This window comes from Acipenser ruthenus, chromosome 44, assembly GCF_902713425.1.
Source record: "Acipenser ruthenus chromosome 44, fAciRut3.2 maternal haplotype, whole genome shotgun sequence".
Lineage (NCBI taxonomy): Eukaryota > Metazoa > Chordata > Actinopteri > Acipenseriformes > Acipenseridae > Acipenser > Acipenser ruthenus.
The window spans coordinates 2,733,094-2,742,868 of NC_081232.1; the positions used below are offsets into that span (position 1 = coordinate 2,733,094).

The window sequence follows — 9,775 nt, forward strand, 5'->3', positions numbered from 1 at the left end:
AGAAATGCAATCGCCTGCGGCCACACCACCTTGAATAAGCCTGATCTCGCCTGATCTCAGAAGCTAAGCAATGTTGGGCTTGGTTAGTACTTGGATGGGAGACCACCTGGGAATATCAAGTGCTGCAGGCATTACATTTTACAATTGAAATGTGTGGAGGACAAAAGGAAATTTTGGAGGAATCACCCCCAGCTCCCTAAACATAAAAGTCATGAAAGCAGAAATGCAATCGCCTGCGGCCACACCACCTTGAATAAGCCTGATCTCGTCTGATCTCAGAAGCTAAGCAGTGTTGGGCTTGGTTAGTACTTGGATGGGAGACCACCTGGGAATATCACGTGCTGCAGGCATTACATTTTACAATTGAAATGTGTGGAGGCCAAAAGGAAATTTTGGAGGAATCACCCCCAGCTCACTAAACATAAAAGTCATGAAAGCAGAAATGCAATCGCCTGCGGCCACACCACCTTGAATAAGCCTGATTTCGTCTGATCTCAGAAGCTAAGCAATGTTGGGCTTGGTTAGTACTTGGATGGGAGACCACCTGGGAATATCAAGTGCTGCAGGCATCACATTTTTGTAATTACATTTTACAATTGAAATGTGTGGAGGACAAAAGGAAATTTTGGAGGAATCACCCCCAGCTCACTAAACATAAAAGTCATGAAAGCAGAAATGCAATCGCCTGCGGCCACACCACCTTGAATAAGCCTGATCTCGTCTGATCTCAGAAGCTAAGCAATGTTGGGCTTGATTAGTACTTGGATGGGAGACCACCTGGGAATATCAAGTGCTGCAGGCATTACATTTTACAATTGAAATGTGTGGAGGACAAAAGGAAATTTTGGAGGAATCACCCCCAGCTCACTAAACATAAAAGTCATGAAAGCAGAAATGCAATCGCCTGCGGCCACACCACCTTGAATAAGCCTGATCTCGTCTGATCTCAGAAGCTAAGCAATGTTGGGCTTGGTTAGTACTTGGATGGGAGACCACCTGGGAATATCAAGTGCTGCAGGCATTACATTTTTGTAATTACATTTTACAATTGAAATGTGTGGAGGACAAAAGGAAATTTTGGAGGAATCACCCCCAGCTCACTAAACATAAAAGTCATGAAAGCAGAAATGCAATCGCCTGCGGCCACACCACCTTGAATAAGCCTGGTCTCGTCTGATCTCAGAAGCTAAGCAATGTTGGGCTTGGTTAGTACTTGGATGGGAGACCACCTGGGAATATCAAGTGCTGCAGGCATTACATTTTACAATTGAAATGTGTGGAGGACAAAAGGAAATTTTGGAGGAATCACCCCCAGCTCACTAAACATAAAAGTCATGAAAGCAGAAATGCAATCACCTGCGGCCACACCACCTTGAATAAGCCTGATCTCGTCTGATCTCAGAAGCTAAGCAATGTTGGGCTTGGTTAGTACTTGGATGGGAGACCACCTGGGAATATCAAGTGCTGCAGGCATTACATTTTTGTAATTACATTTTACAATTGAAATGTGTGGAGGACAAAAGGAAATTTTGGAGGAATCACCCCCAGCTCCCTAAACATAAAAGTCATGAAAGCAGAAATGCAATCGCCTGCGGCCACACCACCTTGAATAAGCCTGATCTCAGAAGCTAAGCAATGTTGGGCTTGGTTAGTACTTGGATGGGAGACCACCTGGGAATATCAAGTGCTGCAGACATTACATTTTACAATTGAAATGTGTGGAGGACAAAAGGAAATTTTGGAGGAATCACCCCCAGCTCACTAAACATAAAAGTCATGAAAGCAGAAAAGCAATCGCCTGCAGCCACACCACCTTGAATAAGCCTGATCTCGTCTGATCTCAGAAGCTAAGCAATGTTGGGCTTGGTTAGTACTTGGAAGGGAGACCACCTGGGAATATCAAGTGCTGCAGACATTACATTTTACAATTGAAATGTGTGGAGGACAAAAGGAAATTTTGGAGGAATCACCCCCAGCTCACTAAACATAAAAGTCATGAAAGCAGAAATGCATTCGCCTGCGGCCACACCACCTTGAATAAGCCTGATCTCGTCTGATCTCAGAAGCTAAGCAATGTTGGGCTTGGTTAGTACTTGGATGGGAGACCACCTGGGAATATCAAGTGCTGCAGGCATTACATTTTACAATTGAAATGTGTGGAGGACAAAAGGAAATTTTGGAGGAATCACCCCCAGCTCACTAAACATAAAAGTCATGAAAGCAGCAATGCAATCGCCTGCGGCCACACCACCTTGAATAAGCCTGATCTCGTCTGATCTCAGAAGCTAAGCAGTGTTGGGCTTGGTTAGTACTTGGATGGGAGACCACCTGGGAATATCAAGTGCTGCAGGCATTACATTTTTGTAATTACATTTTACAATTGAAATGTGTGGAGGACAAAAGGAAATTTTGGAGGAATCACCCCCAGCTCACTAAACATAAAAGTCATGAAAGCAGAAATGCAATCGCCTGCGGCCACACCACCTTAAATAAGCCTGATCTCGCCTGATCTCAGAAGCTAAGCAATGTTGGGCTTGGTTAGTACTTGGATGGGAGACCACCTGGGAATATCAAGTGCTGCAGGCATTACATTTTTGTAATTACAATTGAAATGTGTGGAGGACATAAGGAAATTTTGGAGGAATCACCCCCAGCTCACTAAACATAAAAGTCATGAAAGCAGAAATGCAATCGCCTGCGGCCACACCACCTTGAATAAGCCTGATCTCAGAAGCTAAGCAATGTTGGGCTTGGTTAGTACTTAGATGGGAGACCACCTGGGAATATCAAGTGCTGCAGGCATTACATTTTTGTAATTACATTTTACAATTGAAATGTGTGGAGGACAAAAGGAAATTTTGGAGGAATCACCCCCAGCTCACTAAACATAAAAGTCATGAAAGCAGAAATGCAATCGCCTGCGGCCACACCACCTTGAATAAGCCTGATCTCGTCTGATCTCAGAAGCTAAGCAGTGTTGGGCTTGGTTAGTACTTGGATGGGAGACCACCTGGGAATATCAATTGCTGCAGGTATTACATTTTTGTAATTACATTTTACAATTGAAATGTGTGGAGGACAAAAGGAAATTTTGGAGGAATCAACCCCAGCTCACTAAACATAAAAGTCATGAAAGCAGAAATGCAATCGCCTGCGGACACACCACCTTGAATAAGCCTGATCTCGTCTGATCTCAGAAGCTAAGCAATGTTGGGCTTGATTAGTACTTGGATGGGAGACCACCTGGGAATATCAAGTGCTGCAGGCATTACATTTTACAATTGAAATGTGTGGAGGACAAAAGGAAATTTTGGAGGAATCACCCCCAGCTCACTAAACATAAAAGTCATTAAAGCAGAAATGCAATCGCCTGCGGCCACACCACCTTGAATAAGCCTGATCTCGTCTGATCTCGTCTGATCTCAGAAGCTAAGCAAAGTTGGGCTTGGTTAGTACTTGGATGGGAGACCACTTGGGAATATCAAGTGCTGCAGGCATTACATTTTACAATTGAAATGTGTGGAGGACAAAAGGAAATTTTGGAGGAATCACCCCCAGCTCACTAAACATAAAAGTCATGAAAGCAGAAATGCAATCGCCTGCGGCCACACCACCTTGAATAAGCCTGATCTCAGAAGCTAAGCAATGTTGGGCTTGGTTAGTACTTGGATGGGAGACCACCTGGGAATATCAAGTGCTGCAGGCATTACATTTTTGTAATTACATTTTACAATTGAAATGTGTGGAGGACAAAAGGAAATTTTGGAGGAATCACCCCCAGCTCACTAAACATAAAAGTCATGAAAGCAGAAATGCAATCGCCTGCGGCCACACCACCTTGAATAAGCCTGATCTCGTCTGATCTCAGAAGCTAAGCAATGTTGGGCTTGGTTAGTACTTGGATGGGAGACCACCTGGGAATATCAAGTGCTGCAGGCATTACATTTTACAATTGAAATGTGTGGAGGACAAAAGGAAATTTTGGAGGAATCACCCCCAGCTCACTAAACATAAAAGTCATGAAAGCAGAAATGCAATCGCCTGCGGCCACACCACCTTGAATAAGCCTGATCTCGTCTGATCTCAGAAGCTAAGCAATGTTGGGCTTGGTTAGTACTTGGATGGGAGACCACCTGGGAATATCAAGTGCTGCAGGCATTACATTTTACAATTGAAATGTGTGGAGGACAAAAGGAAATTTTGGAGGAATCACCCCCAGCTCACTAAACATAAAAGTCATGAAAGCAGAAATGCAATCGCCTGCGGCCACACCACCTTGAATAAGCCTGATCTCGTCTGATCTCAGAAGCTAAGCAATGTTGGGCTTGGTTAGTACTTGGATGGGAGACCACCTGGGAATATCAAGTGCTGCAGGCATTACATTTTTGTAATTACATTTTACAATTGAAATGTGTGGAGGACAAAAGGAAATTTTGGAGGAATCACCCCCAGCTCACTAAACATAAAAGTCATGAAAGCAGAAATGCAATCGCCTGCGGCCACACCACCTTGAATAAGCCTGATCTCGTCTGATCTCAGAAGCTAAGCAGTGTTGGGCTTGGTTAGTACTTGGATGGGAGACCACCTGGGAATATCAATTGCTGCAGGCATTACATTTTTGTAATTACATTTTACAATTGAAATGTGTGGAGGACAAAAGGAAATTTTGGAGGAATCAACCCCAGCTCACTAAACATAAAAGTCATGAAAGCAGAAATGCAATCGCCTGCGGACACACCACCTTGAATAAGCCTGATCTCGTCTGATCTCAGAAGCTAAGCAATGTTGGGCTTGATTAGTACTTGGATGGGAGACCACCTGGGAATATCAAGTGCTGCAGGCATTACATTTTACAATTGAAATGTGTGGAGGACAAAAGGAAATTTTGGAGGAATCACCCCCAGCTCACTAAACATAAAAGTCATGAAAGCAGAAATGCAATCGCCTGCGGCCACACCACCTTGAATAAGCCTGATCTCGTCTGATCTCAGAAGCTAAGCAATGTTGGGCTTGGTTAGTACTTGGATGGGAGACCACCTGGGAATATCAAGTGCTGCAGGCATTACATTTTACAATTGAAATGTGTGGAGGACAAAAGGAAATTTTGGAGGAATCACCCCCAGCTCACTAAACATAAAAGTCATGAAAGCAGAAATGCAATCGCCTGCGGCCACACCACCTTGAATAAGCCTGATCTCGTCTGATCTCAGAAGCTAAGCAATGTTGGGCTTGGTTAGTACTTGGATGGGAGACCACCTGGGAATATCAAGTGCTGCAGGCATTACATTTTTGTAATTACAATTGAAATGTGTGGAGGACAAAAGGAAATTTTGGAGGAATCACCCCCAGCTCACTAAACATAAAAGTCATGAAAGCAGAAATGCAATCGCCTGCGGCCACACCACCTTGAATAAGCCTGATCTCAGAAGCTAAGCAATGTTGGGCTTGGTTAGTACTTGGATGGGAGACCACCTGGGAATATCAAGTGCTGCAGGCATTACATTTTTGTAATTACATTTTACAATTGAAATGTGTGGAGGACAAAAGGAAATTTTGGAGGAATCACCCCCAGCTCACTAAACATAAAAGTCATGAAAGCAGAAATGCAATCGCCTTCGGCCACACCACCTTGAATAAGCCTGATCTCGTCTGATCTCAGAAGCTAAGCAATGTTGGGCTTGGTTAGTACTTGGATGGGAGACCACCTGGGAATATCAAGTGCTGCAGGCATTACATTTTACAATTGAAATGTGTGGAGGACAAAAGGAAATTTTGGAGGAATCACCCCCAGCTCACTAAACATAAAAGTCATGAAAGCAGAAATGCAATCGCCTGCGGCCACACCACCTTGAATAAGCCTGATCTCGTCTGATCTCAGAAGCTAAGCAGTGTTGGGCTTGGTTAGTACTTGGATGGGAGACCACCTGGGAATATCAATTGCTGCAGGCATTACATTTTTGTAATTACATTTTACAATTGAAATGTGTGGAGGACGAAAGGAAATTTTGGAGGAATCAACCCCAGCTCACTAAACATAAAAGTCATGAAAGCAGAAATGCAATCGCCTGCGGACACACCACCTTGAATAAGCCTGATCTCGTCTGATCTCAGAAGCTAAGCAATGTTGGGCTTGATTAGTACTTGGATGGGAGACCACCTGTGTATATCAAGTGCTGCAGGCATTACATTTTACAATTGAAATGTGTGGAGGACAAAAGGAAATTTTGGAGGAATCACCCCCAGCTCACTAAACATAAAAGTCATTAAAGCAGAAATGCAATCGCCTGCGGCCACACCACCTTGAATAAGCCTGATCTCGTCTGATCTCGTCTGATCTCAGAAGCTAAGCAAAGTTGGGCTTGGTTAGTACTTGGATGGGAGACCACTTGGGAATATCAAGTGCTGCAGGCATTACATTTTACAATTGAAATGTGTGGAGGACAAAAGGAAATTTTGGAGGAATCACCCCCAGCTCACTAAACATAAAAGTCATGAAAGCAGAAATGCAATCGCCTGCGGCCACACCACCTTGAATAAGCCTGATCTCGTCTGATCTCAGAAGCTAAGCAATGTTGGGCTTGGTTAGTACTTGGATGGGAGACCACCTGGGAATATCAAGTGCTGCAGGCATTACATTTTACAATTGAAATGTGTGGAGGACAAAAGGAAATTTTGGAGGAATCACCCCCAGCTCACTAAACATAAAAGTCATGAAAGCAGAAATGCAATCGCCTGCGGCCACACCACCTTGAATAAGCCTGTTCTCGTCTGATCTCAGAAGCTAAGCAATGTTGGGCTTGGTTAGTACTTGGATGGGAGACCACCTGGGAATATCAAGTGCTGCAGGCATTACATTTTTGTAATTACATTTTACAATTGAAATGTGTGGAGGACAAAAGGAAATTTTGGAGGAATCACCCCCAGCTCACTAAACATAAAAGTCATGAAAGCAGAAATGCAATCGCCTGCGGCCACACCACCTTGAATAAGCCTGATCTCGTCTGATCTCAGAAGCTAAGCAATGTTGGGCTTGGTTAGTACTTGGATGGGAGACCACCTGGGAATATCAAGTGCTGCAGGCATTACATTTTACAATTGAAATGTGTGGAGGAGAAATGGAAATTTTGGAGGAATCACCCCCAGCTCACTAAACATAAAAGTCATGAAAGCAGAAATGCAATCGCCTGCGGCCACACCACCTTGAATAAGCCTGATCTCAGAAGCTAAGCAATGTTGGGCTTGGTTAGTACTTGGATGGGAGACCACCTGGGAATATCAAGTGCTGCAGGCATTACATTTTTGTAATTACATTTTACAATTGAAATGTGTGGAGGACAAAAGGAAATTTTGGAGGAATCACCCCCAGCTCACTAAACATAAAAGTCATGAAAGCAGAAATGCAATCGCCTGCGGCCACACCACCTTGAATAAGCCTGATCTCGCCTGATCTCAGAAGCTAAGCAGTGTTGGGCTTGGTTAGTACTTGGATGGGAGACCACCTGGGAATATCAAGTGCTGCAGGCATTACATTTTTGTAATTACATTTTACAATTGAAATGTGTGGAGGACAAAAGGAAATTTTGGAGGAATCACCCCCAGCTCACTAAACATAAAAGTCATGAAAGCAGAAATGCAATCGCCTGCGGCCACACCACCTTGAATAAGCCTGATCTCGTCTGATCTCAGAAGCTAAGCAATGTTGGGCTTGGTTAGTACTTGGATGGGAGACCACCTGGGAATATCAAGTGCTGCAGGCATTACATTTTTGTAATTACATTTTACAATTGAAATGTGTGGAGGACAAAAGGATATTTTGGAGGAATCACCCCCAGCTCACTAAACATAAAAGTCATGAAAGCAGCAATGCAATCGCCTGCGGCCACACCACCTTGAATAAGCCTGATCTCGTCTGATCTCAGAAGCTAAGCAATGTTGGGCTTGGTTAGTACTTGGATGGGAGACCACCTGGGAATATCAAGTGCTGCAGGCATTACATTTTTGTAATTACATTTTACAATTGAAATGTGTGGAGGACAAAAGGAAATTTTGGAGGAATCACCCCCAGCTCACTAAACATAAAAGTCATGAAAGCAGAAATGCAATCGCCTGCGGCCACACCACCTTGAATAAGCCTGATCTCGTCTGATCTCAGAAGCTAGCAATGTTGGGCTTGGTTAGTACTTGGATGGGAGACCACCTGGGAATATCAATTGCTGCAGGCATTATATTTTTGTAATTACATTTTAGAATTGAAATGTGTGGAGGACAAAAGGAAATTTTGGAGGAATCAACCCCAGCTCACTAAACATAAAAGTCATGAAAGCAGAAATGCAATCGCCTGCGGCCACACCACCTTGAATAAGCCTGATCTCGTCTGATCTCAGAAGCTAAGCAATGTTGGGCTTGATTAGTACTTGGATGGGAGACCACCTGGGAATATCAAGTGCTGCAGGCATTACATTTTACAATTGAAATGTGTGGAGGACAAAAGGAAATTTTGGAGGAATCACCCCCAGCTCACTAAACATAAAAGTCATGAAAGCAGAAATTCAATCGCCTGCGGCCACACCACCTTGAATAAGCCTGATCTCGTCTGATCTCAGAAGCTAAGCAATGTTGGGCTTGGTTAGTACTTGGATGGGAGACCACCTGGGAATATCAAGTGCTGCAGGCATTACATTTTACAATTGAAATGTGTGGAGGACAAAAGGAAATTTTGGAGGAATCACCCCCAGCTCACTAAACATAAAAGTCATGAAAGCAGAAATGCAATCGCCTGCGGCCACACCACCTTGAATAAGCCTGATCTCGTCTGATCTCAGAAGCTAAGCAATGTTGGGCTTGGTTAGTACTTGGATGGGAGACCACCTGGGAATATCAAGTGCTGCAGGCATTACATTTTACAATTGAAATGTGTGGAGGACAAAAGGAAATTTTGGAGGAATCACCCCCAGCTCACTAAACATAAAAGTCATGAAAGCAGAAATGCAATCGCCTGCGGCCACACCACCTTGAATAAGCCTGATCTCGTCTGATCTCAGAAGCTAAGCAATGTTGGGCTTGGTTAGTACTTGGATGGGAGACCACCTGGGAATATCAAGTGCTGCAGGCATTACATTTTACAATTGAAATGTGTGGAGGACAAAAGGAAATTTTGGAGGAATCACCCCCAGCTCACTAAACATAAAAGTCATGAAAGCAGAAATGCAATCGCCTGCGGCCACACCACCTTGAATAAGCCTGATCTCGTCTGATCTCAGAAGCTAAGCAATGTTGGGCTTGGTTAGTACTTGGATGGGAGACCACCTGGGAATATCAAGTGCTGCAGGCATTACATTTTACAATTGAAATGTGTGGAGGACAAAAGGAAATTTTGGAGGAATCACCCCCAGCTCACTAAACATAAAAGTCATGAAAGCAGAAACGCAATCGCCTGCGGCCACACCACCTTGAATAAGCCTGATCTCGTCTGATCTCAGAAGCTAAGCAATGTTGGGCTTATTTAGTATTTGGATGGGAGACCACCTGGGAATATCAAGTGCTGCAGGCATTACATTTTACAATTGAAATGTGTGGAGGACAAAAGGAAATTTTGGAGGAATCACCCCCAGCTCACTAAACATAAAAGTCATGAAAGCAGAAATGCAATCGCCTGCGGCCACACCACCTTGAATAAGCCTGATCTCGTCTGATCTCAGAAGCTAAGCAATGTTGGGCTTGGTTAGTACTTGGATGGGAGACCACCTGGGAATATCAAGTGCTGCAGGCATTACAT

At 43.8% G+C, this 9,775-nt stretch overlaps 30 non-coding genes and 14 pseudogenes across 30 annotated transcripts; all 44 read left to right on the forward strand.

Moving 5' to 3' along the window:
- Positions 1 to 12: 12 nt before the first annotated feature.
- LOC131711515 (5S ribosomal RNA) lies at positions 13 to 131 on the forward strand. The gene has a single exon (XR_009313401.1). It is a non-coding gene; the product is annotated as a 5S ribosomal RNA (ribosomal RNA).
- Positions 132 to 231: 100 nt separating this feature from the next.
- On the forward strand, positions 232 to 350 carry LOC131712597 (5S ribosomal RNA). The gene has a single exon (XR_009314488.1). It is a non-coding gene; the product is annotated as a 5S ribosomal RNA (ribosomal RNA).
- Positions 351 to 450: 100 nt separating this feature from the next.
- Positions 451 to 569, forward strand: LOC131710892 (5S ribosomal RNA). The gene has a single exon (XR_009312775.1). It is a non-coding gene; the product is annotated as a 5S ribosomal RNA (ribosomal RNA).
- A 114-nt stretch (positions 570 to 683) lies between these two features.
- On the forward strand, positions 684 to 802 carry LOC131715451 (5S ribosomal RNA). Its single transcript, XR_009315333.1, has one exon. It is a non-coding gene; the product is annotated as a 5S ribosomal RNA (ribosomal RNA).
- A 100-nt stretch (positions 803 to 902) lies between these two features.
- On the forward strand, positions 903 to 1,021 carry LOC131719693 (5S ribosomal RNA). The gene has a single exon (XR_009318592.1). It is a non-coding gene; the product is annotated as a 5S ribosomal RNA (ribosomal RNA).
- A 114-nt stretch (positions 1,022 to 1,135) lies between these two features.
- LOC131710879 (5S ribosomal RNA) lies at positions 1,136 to 1,254 on the forward strand. Its single transcript, XR_009312762.1, has one exon. It is a non-coding gene; the product is annotated as a 5S ribosomal RNA (ribosomal RNA).
- Positions 1,255 to 1,354: 100 nt separating this feature from the next.
- On the forward strand, positions 1,355 to 1,473 carry LOC131710805 (5S ribosomal RNA). The gene has a single exon (XR_009312687.1). It is a non-coding gene; the product is annotated as a 5S ribosomal RNA (ribosomal RNA).
- Positions 1,474 to 1,587: 114 nt separating this feature from the next.
- On the forward strand, positions 1,588 to 1,696 carry LOC131715694 (5S ribosomal RNA; annotated as a pseudogene).
- Positions 1,697 to 1,796: 100 nt separating this feature from the next.
- On the forward strand, positions 1,797 to 1,915 carry LOC131712951 (5S ribosomal RNA). Its single transcript, XR_009314839.1, has one exon. It is a non-coding gene; the product is annotated as a 5S ribosomal RNA (ribosomal RNA).
- Positions 1,916 to 2,015: 100 nt separating this feature from the next.
- LOC131719704 (5S ribosomal RNA) lies at positions 2,016 to 2,134 on the forward strand. The gene has a single exon (XR_009318603.1). It is a non-coding gene; the product is annotated as a 5S ribosomal RNA (ribosomal RNA).
- Positions 2,135 to 2,234: 100 nt separating this feature from the next.
- LOC131710005 (5S ribosomal RNA) lies at positions 2,235 to 2,353 on the forward strand. Its single transcript, XR_009311870.1, has one exon. It is a non-coding gene; the product is annotated as a 5S ribosomal RNA (ribosomal RNA).
- A 114-nt stretch (positions 2,354 to 2,467) lies between these two features.
- Positions 2,468 to 2,586, forward strand: LOC131713248 (5S ribosomal RNA; annotated as a pseudogene).
- Positions 2,587 to 2,693: 107 nt separating this feature from the next.
- On the forward strand, positions 2,694 to 2,802 carry LOC131715376 (5S ribosomal RNA; annotated as a pseudogene).
- Positions 2,803 to 2,916: 114 nt separating this feature from the next.
- On the forward strand, positions 2,917 to 3,035 carry LOC131713719 (5S ribosomal RNA; annotated as a pseudogene).
- Positions 3,036 to 3,149: 114 nt separating this feature from the next.
- LOC131711000 (5S ribosomal RNA) lies at positions 3,150 to 3,268 on the forward strand. The gene has a single exon (XR_009312882.1). It is a non-coding gene; the product is annotated as a 5S ribosomal RNA (ribosomal RNA).
- A 100-nt stretch (positions 3,269 to 3,368) lies between these two features.
- On the forward strand, positions 3,369 to 3,497 carry LOC131713654 (5S ribosomal RNA; annotated as a pseudogene).
- Positions 3,498 to 3,597: 100 nt separating this feature from the next.
- LOC131714412 (5S ribosomal RNA) lies at positions 3,598 to 3,706 on the forward strand (annotated as a pseudogene).
- Positions 3,707 to 3,820: 114 nt separating this feature from the next.
- LOC131719715 (5S ribosomal RNA) lies at positions 3,821 to 3,939 on the forward strand. Its single transcript, XR_009318614.1, has one exon. It is a non-coding gene; the product is annotated as a 5S ribosomal RNA (ribosomal RNA).
- Positions 3,940 to 4,039: 100 nt separating this feature from the next.
- Positions 4,040 to 4,158, forward strand: LOC131719726 (5S ribosomal RNA). Its single transcript, XR_009318625.1, has one exon. It is a non-coding gene; the product is annotated as a 5S ribosomal RNA (ribosomal RNA).
- Positions 4,159 to 4,258: 100 nt separating this feature from the next.
- On the forward strand, positions 4,259 to 4,377 carry LOC131719737 (5S ribosomal RNA). The gene has a single exon (XR_009318636.1). It is a non-coding gene; the product is annotated as a 5S ribosomal RNA (ribosomal RNA).
- A 114-nt stretch (positions 4,378 to 4,491) lies between these two features.
- LOC131713213 (5S ribosomal RNA) lies at positions 4,492 to 4,610 on the forward strand (annotated as a pseudogene).
- A 114-nt stretch (positions 4,611 to 4,724) lies between these two features.
- Positions 4,725 to 4,843, forward strand: LOC131711001 (5S ribosomal RNA). Its single transcript, XR_009312883.1, has one exon. It is a non-coding gene; the product is annotated as a 5S ribosomal RNA (ribosomal RNA).
- A 100-nt stretch (positions 4,844 to 4,943) lies between these two features.
- Positions 4,944 to 5,062, forward strand: LOC131719748 (5S ribosomal RNA). Its single transcript, XR_009318647.1, has one exon. It is a non-coding gene; the product is annotated as a 5S ribosomal RNA (ribosomal RNA).
- Positions 5,063 to 5,162: 100 nt separating this feature from the next.
- LOC131719759 (5S ribosomal RNA) lies at positions 5,163 to 5,281 on the forward strand. Its single transcript, XR_009318658.1, has one exon. It is a non-coding gene; the product is annotated as a 5S ribosomal RNA (ribosomal RNA).
- Positions 5,282 to 5,388: 107 nt separating this feature from the next.
- LOC131714413 (5S ribosomal RNA) lies at positions 5,389 to 5,497 on the forward strand (annotated as a pseudogene).
- Positions 5,498 to 5,611: 114 nt separating this feature from the next.
- LOC131712850 (5S ribosomal RNA) lies at positions 5,612 to 5,730 on the forward strand. The gene has a single exon (XR_009314738.1). It is a non-coding gene; the product is annotated as a 5S ribosomal RNA (ribosomal RNA).
- Positions 5,731 to 5,830: 100 nt separating this feature from the next.
- On the forward strand, positions 5,831 to 5,949 carry LOC131713214 (5S ribosomal RNA; annotated as a pseudogene).
- A 114-nt stretch (positions 5,950 to 6,063) lies between these two features.
- Positions 6,064 to 6,182, forward strand: LOC131713725 (5S ribosomal RNA; annotated as a pseudogene).
- A 100-nt stretch (positions 6,183 to 6,282) lies between these two features.
- Positions 6,283 to 6,411, forward strand: LOC131713655 (5S ribosomal RNA; annotated as a pseudogene).
- Positions 6,412 to 6,511: 100 nt separating this feature from the next.
- On the forward strand, positions 6,512 to 6,630 carry LOC131719770 (5S ribosomal RNA). The gene has a single exon (XR_009318669.1). It is a non-coding gene; the product is annotated as a 5S ribosomal RNA (ribosomal RNA).
- Positions 6,631 to 6,730: 100 nt separating this feature from the next.
- Positions 6,731 to 6,849, forward strand: LOC131712251 (5S ribosomal RNA). The gene has a single exon (XR_009314144.1). It is a non-coding gene; the product is annotated as a 5S ribosomal RNA (ribosomal RNA).
- A 114-nt stretch (positions 6,850 to 6,963) lies between these two features.
- LOC131719782 (5S ribosomal RNA) lies at positions 6,964 to 7,082 on the forward strand. The gene has a single exon (XR_009318681.1). It is a non-coding gene; the product is annotated as a 5S ribosomal RNA (ribosomal RNA).
- Positions 7,083 to 7,182: 100 nt separating this feature from the next.
- Positions 7,183 to 7,291, forward strand: LOC131714415 (5S ribosomal RNA; annotated as a pseudogene).
- Positions 7,292 to 7,405: 114 nt separating this feature from the next.
- Positions 7,406 to 7,524, forward strand: LOC131712521 (5S ribosomal RNA). The gene has a single exon (XR_009314412.1). It is a non-coding gene; the product is annotated as a 5S ribosomal RNA (ribosomal RNA).
- Positions 7,525 to 7,638: 114 nt separating this feature from the next.
- On the forward strand, positions 7,639 to 7,757 carry LOC131719793 (5S ribosomal RNA). Its single transcript, XR_009318692.1, has one exon. It is a non-coding gene; the product is annotated as a 5S ribosomal RNA (ribosomal RNA).
- A 114-nt stretch (positions 7,758 to 7,871) lies between these two features.
- LOC131719804 (5S ribosomal RNA) lies at positions 7,872 to 7,990 on the forward strand. The gene has a single exon (XR_009318703.1). It is a non-coding gene; the product is annotated as a 5S ribosomal RNA (ribosomal RNA).
- A 114-nt stretch (positions 7,991 to 8,104) lies between these two features.
- LOC131714377 (5S ribosomal RNA) lies at positions 8,105 to 8,222 on the forward strand (annotated as a pseudogene).
- Positions 8,223 to 8,336: 114 nt separating this feature from the next.
- Positions 8,337 to 8,455, forward strand: LOC131715563 (5S ribosomal RNA). Its single transcript, XR_009315348.1, has one exon. It is a non-coding gene; the product is annotated as a 5S ribosomal RNA (ribosomal RNA).
- Positions 8,456 to 8,555: 100 nt separating this feature from the next.
- LOC131719815 (5S ribosomal RNA) lies at positions 8,556 to 8,674 on the forward strand. The gene has a single exon (XR_009318714.1). It is a non-coding gene; the product is annotated as a 5S ribosomal RNA (ribosomal RNA).
- A 100-nt stretch (positions 8,675 to 8,774) lies between these two features.
- LOC131719826 (5S ribosomal RNA) lies at positions 8,775 to 8,893 on the forward strand. The gene has a single exon (XR_009318725.1). It is a non-coding gene; the product is annotated as a 5S ribosomal RNA (ribosomal RNA).
- A 100-nt stretch (positions 8,894 to 8,993) lies between these two features.
- LOC131719837 (5S ribosomal RNA) lies at positions 8,994 to 9,112 on the forward strand. Its single transcript, XR_009318736.1, has one exon. It is a non-coding gene; the product is annotated as a 5S ribosomal RNA (ribosomal RNA).
- Positions 9,113 to 9,212: 100 nt separating this feature from the next.
- LOC131719848 (5S ribosomal RNA) lies at positions 9,213 to 9,331 on the forward strand. Its single transcript, XR_009318747.1, has one exon. It is a non-coding gene; the product is annotated as a 5S ribosomal RNA (ribosomal RNA).
- Positions 9,332 to 9,431: 100 nt separating this feature from the next.
- On the forward strand, positions 9,432 to 9,550 carry LOC131713285 (5S ribosomal RNA; annotated as a pseudogene).
- Positions 9,551 to 9,650: 100 nt separating this feature from the next.
- LOC131719859 (5S ribosomal RNA) lies at positions 9,651 to 9,769 on the forward strand. Its single transcript, XR_009318758.1, has one exon. It is a non-coding gene; the product is annotated as a 5S ribosomal RNA (ribosomal RNA).
- Positions 9,770 to 9,775: the final 6 nt, after the last annotated feature.